Genomic DNA, 10,365 nt, shown 5'->3' on the forward strand with positions numbered 1-10,365 from the left:
TGCAACATGCCAATCACATGACTCCTCCTTCCGAGCGGTCCTATCAAACGACTGACTGCCATGCGGAATTTTCGTGACGAAACATCCGTGAAGTCAGTTGTTGCGGCGGCAATACGCGGGACGATGAAGTTTTCACTGACCAGGTGAAATTATAGAAGTTGCAGTGTGATTGGAGGAAAATGATGATAATGATGTTGATGACGATAATATTGATTACGTTGTTAATGATGGTAATGATGATACAGTCTCTTAAGCGAACTTTGGTTGGTGTTGGTGTTTTTCCCGTTGACTTTGTCCCAACCAGAAACATTTGTGTCAAACATGTTCACCTTCAATTCTTCTCCTTCTTTTTTTTTTTTTTTTTTTTGCATCATCTGGCGAGTTCGGTGACCACTATATGACATCCCGAGTTGCTGAAAGGGACCTATTTGGCGCAACTTCGGTTGCGCGCAACTGTTGCGGGAACTGAGTTGCAGCAAAAAGACGTGTGAATCGACCCTAAAAGTGGTCTTACCATCCAATCACATGAGAGTCTTAGTATTGCATAACGGGGAAAACGCCCCGAGCACCGTGGCCCCGAGTGAAATCATCTTTGCAGTCTTTCGGTCAGGGTATTCATCTCGTGCCCTTTGGGGAAGATGTTTCCTACCTCGGTGCCGCCAACGTTAGTGCACTTGCCTCACAATATGCCGAAGGTATGTTTATACATATTCAGTGCCGTCAAATAAAAGATAAGCGCTGTTAAAGCACGTTGATGGAAATTTGGGCCAGTTGTTCAATCAGATGCTGGAGTAAACAGTCTCGACCGCTGGCCATTCCCTCGTGAGAACCTGAGAGCATGATGGACCATAGGTCCCGTTTTAGCTCCGTTAAAAATACCGGGCAAAACGGGTTCGCGTGAAACCTGCCTTACAGTGACGTTGCCGGGGGGGGGGGGGGGGGGTTCAAACACCACGAAATCATGCCTTTGGTAGTGCATTTAGGAGAGGGAAACGAGGGGGAATCCTCCTCCCCCATGTAAAGTCCTCATAGAACCCTTCCCGTTCTTTTCTTTTTTTTTTTTCCGGCGACGCTGCTGCGGCCGGCGTTTTTCTCGTCCGTGTTTTTCACGGGGCCAAAACGGATCCATTGGAACCAACGAGGTTCGATTGCCCTGAAGTTCTATTTTTGAAGCAAGCGGACGAAAAACGCGGTAGTATGAAAGCAGTCTTAGTAGAGAGTTTTGGTACATCGTACGCTATCCCCTTTGCGTACGTGAAGGATAGCGTTGGTAGTTCTGCGCACGCGCAAAACATAAAGAGAGCTTCGCGCATTGCGCAGACCCACCACGCAATTTCTTACGTATGCAAAGGCCATAGCGTACGATGCACTAAAACTCTCTAATGTGAAATGGGCCTTACGGTGTCGTCTCGGGTGTCTTATCGATGATACCGCGACAGATACTAACTCAGATTCATGATAGAAAGAAAATCATGCGGCATCAGATCAACGAGAAAGGAGGGCTTCTACATACAAGCCCAGATCTCTTGGAGCAATATGATACAACTGGTTAGATATGGCTGGGTTTAAAAAAAAAAGCCCCCCTTGACCCCTGTCCCCCACTCCTTCATACTGTCCTCTCTCCATCTGTCCACATCTGTACGCCGCTCATAGCCACAGTTGCTTCGCGCGCGAACACGGAATAAAAAAAAAAGAAAAAAAGAGAAACTCTAGAGAGGCGCACCAATGCTCGAGCGAGATGACAGCCTCCTCGAGCTCGTCATTCGTAGTCACGTGATTGTAGGAAAGGATAATGTATTGCCCTGTAATCGAGCGATGGTCATCAGAAAAGTCTACTTTTGTGGGTACCTCACGACGACAGCTTTTTGAACCTTTACTTGGGGAAGCTGGACCGTTTTCATCAGTAAATTTGGCTGTAGTGATATGTTGAGTAATTTGAATCCAGCGGAGTTCCACGGTTCATTTGCAGTGAAAGCAGGTCTTGATTGTTTAAAATATGAAAGAAAGAATGACGTACCTTGAGGTCCTTTGTTCAACAAACTCAATGCTCTTTCTTATCTTGGCGGCTTCTTATCGGAATTGGCCTGCCTCGCTATTACACCGGAGCATAATTTGAATGGACATCGCGTGAAATGATACGACAAAGAAGCAGTAGGCATACTTGTACGATGTTCAGGATGATTTCGGAATGAAAAGAGTTATAATTGGGGGACGCCCTTATGGGCCTTATAGCAATCGAGCTTCGTAGATTACAATATTACAAACACGGAAGGGATAAACGGCCTTAGGATGATGCTGGTTTTGGGGAAAACCCACAAGGAAGCACAAAGCAAATCTTGCGGCCTGGAAAACACGTACATATCTGCTTACCTTGCTGGGTATAGCCGCCTCAGCGGCGAAACATCCCACTACATCATCATGACTTATTTGTTGCTGTTGCTGGATATAGTACCAAAGGCTAACTGAAAAAATAAAGCTGAACCAAACGACTCGGTGCCATTTTATCTGGAATATATAGCAATAAGAGAACCTTCTGCTAACCTTGCGCGCTCAAAACAAAACATGATACGATGACTACTCTCGCTATGAGGAATATACGCTACGAATGAAAAAAAAACTTGCTAACAGCCACGATTGAATCTGTTCTCATTGATTTACCTTATATATGATGGTGTACATTGGATAATAATTTATATTACAATCTGTGCGGACCATCCAATTTCCATGTATATCTGGAGTGAACGATACATGTGCCAGCAAGAGGCGGCCCTGCGAGCCGGCCTTATCACGGGATTGTCCAAATGATGTCCGTGTTGTACTCACCGAATATAAACTCGTTGGCGTGGACGTTACAGAAGAAATTGCAACTTTTTCCCGTTACAAGTAATCACGTGACCGCAGTTTCTTTCGAGACATCTTATAAATAAACAGCATTATTACTGTCAATGGCAATAAATTGATGGAGGGCAGCCGATCCCCATCTGTTGCGTAGGGATTATGTGGACACCCCTTATTTTCACGCTCGATCACACGAAATGAGCCACACACGATGTACTAATTCCTATAGGGCTGTTGCAGCGAAGTTTGCGCAGCGCCATTCCGTGCACAAGCGGCCACGGACCCAAACAGTAGGGAGTTCTATCAGCGGGTTCTGCGTGGTGAAGGGGTATGGCGTCAAGGAAAGCTACAAAACCCGTAGGAAACCTACAGAACAGCGGTGCCTCTTGCCAAGTGCGCACAACTCGAGTCCATGTATTTCAGAGTGCCGCGTCGTCTACTAAACTCCCGCGTGTTGCATTTTTTAGGGTGCTAATGTTGCTCGCTCGCGCCCGTTACGTCCATCGTGCTCTTACTATACCAAAAACGAGTCGTTACATACAAACGACCGTTACATCCAACGAGACTTTACGTCCATTTCTGGCCGATACATCCATAAGTCAGTACCCATACAACGAGCCTTCTCTCCGCCCTTTCCTTTTTTCTTACAAACACCGAGCCGTTACGTACAACGGAGAACCATATACAATGAGCTGTTACGTCCATTGCGCCATTACGTCCACATACATAGGAAAGTGCGGGACAGTGGTCTCAATGCCAGCGTAAAGAACGCAGGTGTCGCTGGATATAGACGCTCTGTGCTTGGTGCTTGCTTGCTTGGGAACGCAGCGCGCAGTGGAGCGTGGGCGTATGTACATCGCGGTTCAAGAGAGACTCATCGCCGCTCTATTGCACATGCTCCGGTGTTAGTTCCTCTTTCTTGAACTCTCACGCGAACGAAAATGTCAGAACATCTAACCTAACCGACCCTCTTGTCGGACTCTCATAAAAACGAACTATGTCAGAACACTTAAGCTCACTGAACCCCGTGCCAGGCCCTCACGAGAACGAAATATGTCCCAACACCTAACCTATCTGACGCTCGCGCAGGGCCCTCAGCGCATCCGCCACACCAATCGTCCCAAATGTGTGTGAGAGCACGCGTGAAATCTAGACCCATTCACGAAATAAGCATGATCACATGTAAAAAAGTGATAGTTCTCAGATGAGAATACCTGATACAATGAAAAAAAAGAAAAGAAAAAAGTAACGTGAAAATTCAGCTGTCCAGTCTCGTGAAATATGTCGCGTACATGCACGACCATGTCTGGCGTTGTCAAGCCCGTACCCGGTCCGGGCCCGGTGGCTGAAACCCGAGCCCGGCCCAGGCCCGCCTGAAAAACGCCAAGCCGGGCCCGGCCCACGGGCTGGGCCGGGCAGTGGCTCTCCAGGCACTGGCTACTCCAGGACGCGTTATTCAGAAAAGAAAGGGAAACTACACAAACCTACAAAACGGAATGCTAACCTAGATGCTAACGCGGTACCTCACGGGTACTTCTTTGAAGAGGAAAAAAAAAAAAAAAAGAACAACTAACTAAATAAAAAGAAGTGGCCTGTAATACGGATTGACGTTGATTGGTTCATAGACATCTGCTGTATTGGTACAACCATAAAACGAAGGTCGTTAGAGTAATGCGCAGGCCGCAGGGTACGCCGCAGGCCGCATTTGTGGCGCAAAGCGCATATTAATAACATGTTAGGTGTACGGCAGGTGGCTTTTTGTATTGTCAACGGACGGTACTTGGAAAATATAGAGAAAATCGCAATGCTGCGTCTGCATTCCGGGAAGTTATCTTTGCCGCTGCTTTGTTGTCACTTTTATCGTTCGCTGCCTTCGCGCCATTCGTTATCGTAAAGCCGCGTTGGAGCTTTCTTCCTCTTCTTCTTCTTCATTAAGGGGTAGGGAATGTTAGCCATCCTGGGGGAGGCTTGCTATCTTACTTATGCTCAGTCCGGTCGTGCTGCCACTGCCAGGAGGTTTTGCCTGTGTTTCCCCCGACGATAGCACATGCCGGTACGGTTTCCTCGGAAGTCGGCCTTACACGCGTGCTGCTCCCATTAAACGACGCTTTGCGTTGGTCGTGACGAGCGGCCCGCCCTCAGCGGGGCCAACTACGGCAAGCAAAATATGACATACACCACCAGCAGCTTTTTTTACCTAATGCGCAACCATATTATTTCGTGAATATTCTAAGATTTGCGGATTTCAACTTGTGCACCAACCTCGTAATTTGGAACCTGACCTACTTTGTTCTCTCCCGACAGCAACTCTGTCCGTTGCTTGTGAACATATCAAATCGTAAAACAGCGTAATTGGACGGGCTCTCACGAAAACAAACAAACAAACGTCGGCCCAGGACGCATCCCCCACTCCTTCCTGCTGTCCTCTCTCCATCTGTCCACATGTGTACGCCGCTCGTAGCGACAGTTGCTTCGCGGCGCTAACACGGAATGAAAAAAGGAACAAACAAACAAAAACATTCCGAGGATACGCCGCGAAATATGTGTTACGGAGTGGCTGATTTCAAAACTGCATCGACACGACCGACTATTAGTTAGGACACGACAGACATATCCTGAAGCCGCTTATCCAACTAGCGGTTACATCCAACGTGTCGGCACATCCATACCGTGCCGCTTGAGCCAACGAGCCGTTGCATCCAATGCGCCGTTACGTCCACCGATGGATGTAACGGCGCGTTGGATGTAACGTTTCATTGGGCGTAGCGACCACAGACCAAGTAATCTTAAATCTTCCAAGTAAATCTCCGATTGTGTCGCTCCTGTCGCTCAGTGTGTATGCACGGAATACTTGAACAAAAATAAAAAAGGGGAGTTTTTTTTTTCATACAACACGCAATTTTAACTGCTTTCTTTTGCTATTTTTATTAATTAATGATCAAATAAATCTGTTAATTCATACTGTTGGATGAAAATATCAAAAACGAGATAGGGAAGAGTTTAATGAGCCAAATAATCGTAATGTAAATAAACGTTTCAGTGCAAACTATATAAGGCTGATAATTTTTTACATAGCTTATCCGGTACATTTTCCGGGTATCGATATTTGGTAAGATTAAAATAATCTTTTAAAACAAATTAAAACACTGAATTAAATCTTTGTTCGTGAGTTGACGCACACATAAATGGGATGATGATGTGCTGGGTCGTTCTCCGCCGCTAGGCGGTACACTGCCCCAGTGCGCTTGTGGAAGGGATGAGAAAGTGATGATGATGGAAATGTGTCCTATTAGAGTTCGTCCATTAGTCCAGTGCTGGAGATGAACTCAGCAACAGCTCGTAGGCCTTGCATCACATGTGAGGGGTCCGACCATGACCCGAGAATTTTGGCTAAGTCGAACCGCAGACCAGGAGGACGTCATGGAGGTCATCGCGCACCACACGTGGAAAAGAGGCCGGACGCGCCGGCACCGAGGAGGTGTTTGAAAGCCGGTGTAAAACCCACATTAAGGCTCATGCGGTGGAAGACTGTGGTAAAGGGACGTGGCATTCGGTGGGGGTGAGTAAGGGAGAATGTGAGGTCAACGGAGTAAAGCAGTGAGTCGAAGGTGAAGCTGCCACCTTCAATGCGAGGAATGGCGCATTTCCACTTCTCACGCTTGCCAGGATCCGTAGGAAGCGTAAACATCGACACTTTCTATCCTCCCGAGTATCCCGAGCGACACTTGGTAACACCGCATGTTTGTGGCATGCTGTTAGCATACATTTGTCGCGCGCTGACAGCAGAAATACACTGCAATGCCAGACAGGAGACGCCAAGGGACCATGCAATGCCGTGCGCAATGCCAAGGGACCGTAGTTTTAATGTGCCCCCCCCCCTTTCCGCTACATAGTGAGTGTCCACGTATGCAGCTGATGATAGACATTTGAAAACATATATCAAAGTAATCTCAGTTAATTTACATGGACAGTAGAATTATTGTGAAACAAAGAGCGAAAGAAATGGCTTTGTGCGATAGATTATTGTCAGCGTCACTATAAGATGCATTTTTTTGTCTTTCCCAGGTGTGATGACGCCAACGTACGCAGCGTAACCTCGAAATCACCCAGCATGACGATAATCGCAGATGAGCGGTGCTTGAGCCGAGAGAACAGTACCATACCCACGTCAAGTAGCAACGAGCCATTAATTCTAGAGGCAAAACCCGTTCCTGCATTATCCAGTCCCTCGGATGAAGATGCCGGCGGGGCATGTGGATGGGCATGTCTAACACCTGGTTTCTTGCAAAGATTTCGGACCGCTCCATGGGTGCTGTTCTTCTTCTGCTGGGCAGGCTTCTTGCAAGGACTTACCGTGAATGGATTTGTGAATGTTGTCATTACCACCATCGAACGACGGTTTCAACAACGCAGTTCAGAGAAAGGAATGAGTCGAATTTCTTTGTTTGGTTATTTATGCTCGAGTCTTATAGCTATAATTGCGAGGCATTCGCGCTATTTCAGATTCATGAAAGGGACTACATGCAAGTGGTATGTAAAGCAACTTATGACGGCATGCAAACATAAGGCTCATTCACTAATTTGAAAACTTAAACTGAGTCAATAACTTGTTCGTGTCAGTTATAGCCTTATAGGTCGGGAACAACGAAATAAGAAGGACAGGCCAGGGAAATCTTTATTCAATGGATCCAGTGTACATCATTTCTGCTTTCGTTTCATTCTAAACTTTATTTGACACTTTCGCTCCACAACCAATTGTGAAGGCTCGCTACCGACGCGTGAGTCCACGCTGAGAGGAAGCACACGAAATACCAGATTTTGTAGTACACATATTTAATATGAGCACGGAATGAAAATGTTGGCTCACAGATCGTCGTCTTCTCCCTGTTGGTGGTCGCCCTTGTCTTCCGAGTAGCTTCAGTGGCTGCTGCCTTGTCTCTTGACTTCCTCCATCCCCCGTTTCGGTGCTGGACCCTTGTTCGTCTTTTGGGGACCGTGACACAACTGCCTCCCCGCCCGGATGTGTTCGAGAGTTTTTGAGCAAAACCGAAGCAACGGACACTTTCCGAGAAGCGACAGAGACGGGGCCGATCGACGGTGTCGCATTACACCCTTTCGACTGTAGGAACTGGACGGCGCCCCCGAAACCGTAAACAACGTTTGTGTAACGGCTGGGCTGTTCACTTCACGTCCATTTGAACTGTGAAGTTAAGCAGTCACATCTGGTCCTTCACATCTGCCCACACTTTCTAGAGGAATGCTCTCACCGAGAGCGTTCCGATACGTCGAAGGCCCAGCGGGTCGGTGGCTGGGAGCTATGCAGGTGTTGCACTGAAATATTCGGCCAAGTCTCTCTTGGGCACGCCTCAGGCCTTTTCATAAACACGTATGATGGAAGCACCATGCGTTCACCTATTGCAAGGGGTCACTGAGCAGTTCCTTTAGCAGGTACGTGGGAAGACACGTATAACGTCGCCAATTCAGCCCGTGCTCATTTTCAAACGGCAAATGCCTTGGAAAACCAATTCTTCCTGAATATATGACTGAAACTTCTAATGGTCAAAACATGGAGCAGTTTAACGCCGGATATATAGCACTTTGTGAAACCGCAATGAACACAATGAAAAACAACAACAGCACAAAATGCGCATCACACCAATGGTACATGAAACAGCATGTACTATATAAGCACAAAAAAAAAAAAAACTGTATGAACGAAGTCTAAAGAAAACTGAACAAACGAAATGTTAAAGCGTGCTCCTACAAAATAGCAAACAAAACAAAGCAAAGCATGGTTATCACCTAGATGTATACTGACAACAACAAAACAGAAACATCAATTCAATAATACGCACTTCAGGATGTCGTATGAAATCTATATGGAATGATGCAACGAAAATGCATTCCAATATTTCTAGCTACTGGGTACCCCACCTCGACTCCTAAGAGGATAGCGACAAGGTGGGATAAGTGGCGCACCCCTTGGGCAAACTGACCCATCATCAATCATTTCATTAGAAATATTTAACTGCGGCTGTGCTGCCACCATGCTCAACTCCTCTTCGACGAGGGCAGGCAAGTAGGGTAGCAGCGCGTCCGGTCCGAACGCCGGGTGCATGCGAGAATCAGAACTGCGGACACCGGACACTTTACCATCCTCTGTACGAGACTGCGCTGCGTGAGCCTGTGGATCCACAGGTGCGTCATTACCCTCTGCCTCGGGACCATCAGATAATGGGGGTCCACCGGCCGCCACCTTCAAGCGGTTCGCATGCACGTGACATGTATCACCCCCTTGTGTACACCTTATTTTGAATGTTACAGGGGACGTTTTCTCAACTACCCTGTACGGACCTTTCCATTTTGGACTGAGTTTTTTCGCAAGACCCTTGGTGTTGTGATTAATTTGAAGGTACACCCTGTCCCCTACTCTATAACCTGCCTCCTTACTTCGCCTATCGTACACCTGCTTCCGCCTTGTTGCGGCCTCTTTTAAAGCTTTAGCTGCGATATCATGCGATATCTGCATTCGTTTCGTTAACTCTTCTCGGTAGTCCTCCATGCAGGAGTATGATACTTGTCGTGGCGCAGCGGTAATTGTGCTCGGCAAATCGGGATCTCTCCCGTACAGCAAGTAAAACGGAGACTCTCCGGAGCCATCGTGAACGGCAGTGTTGTAGGCGAACATTGCGAAGGGGACCCACTCATCCCAGTCGCGTTGATCGTGGGCTACATAGTGCGATAGCAAGTGCGCCAGCGTTTGGTTTAATCTCTCTACGGTACCGTTAGATTGTGGGTGGTACGGAGTCGTCTGAACCTTATCGATGGTTAGTAGTCGGCAGACGTCTTTCATGAGCCTGGAGAGAAAATTTTTTCCCTGATCAGTCAACAGTTGACGCGGCACTCCATGTCGGAGGACAATTCTCTCCACGAAGTGCCTTGCCACTGTATCAGCTTTCTGATCAGGAATCGGGATCACTTCCGCAAACCTCGAGAGATGATCCACGAACACGAGCATGTACCTGTTGCCGCTTGTTGTCACTGGTAGCGGCCCCATAATGTCCATTGCGGTTCGCTCAAACGGACGATCGACATCACCAAAAAGCTGAAGCGGCGCCCTTTTTCTGTGCTTTGGCGTTTTTCTTTCAGCGCAAGAATGACATTGCTTGCAGTACGACGCAATGTCCCTCCCCATCTCTCGCCAAAAGTAATGGCACCCGATGCGCTGACGTATTTTGCGCTTTCCCAGGTGACCCGAAAATGGGGCATCATGGAAGGCTCGCATAACCTTCCCTACAAGCCCTCTAGGAACGACTGGCCGTTCCCAGGTACCGTCTGCTCTCCCCCGACGTTGTCGCCTACGAACACACAGAACGCCCTCCTGATTGAGAACATACCTGTTTCCCCTAATCTTGACCTGAGCACCTCGCGCGACATCTCCAATAATCTTGGTCAGTGTTGCATCTTCTTGCTGCTCACGCCTGATCTCAGCGCAGTCTAGTATAGGCACGAACTCCTGTACGGCGC

This window comes from Ornithodoros turicata, chromosome 5, assembly GCF_037126465.1.
Source record: "Ornithodoros turicata isolate Travis chromosome 5, ASM3712646v1, whole genome shotgun sequence".
NCBI lineage: Eukaryota > Metazoa > Arthropoda > Arachnida > Ixodida > Argasidae > Ornithodoros > Ornithodoros turicata.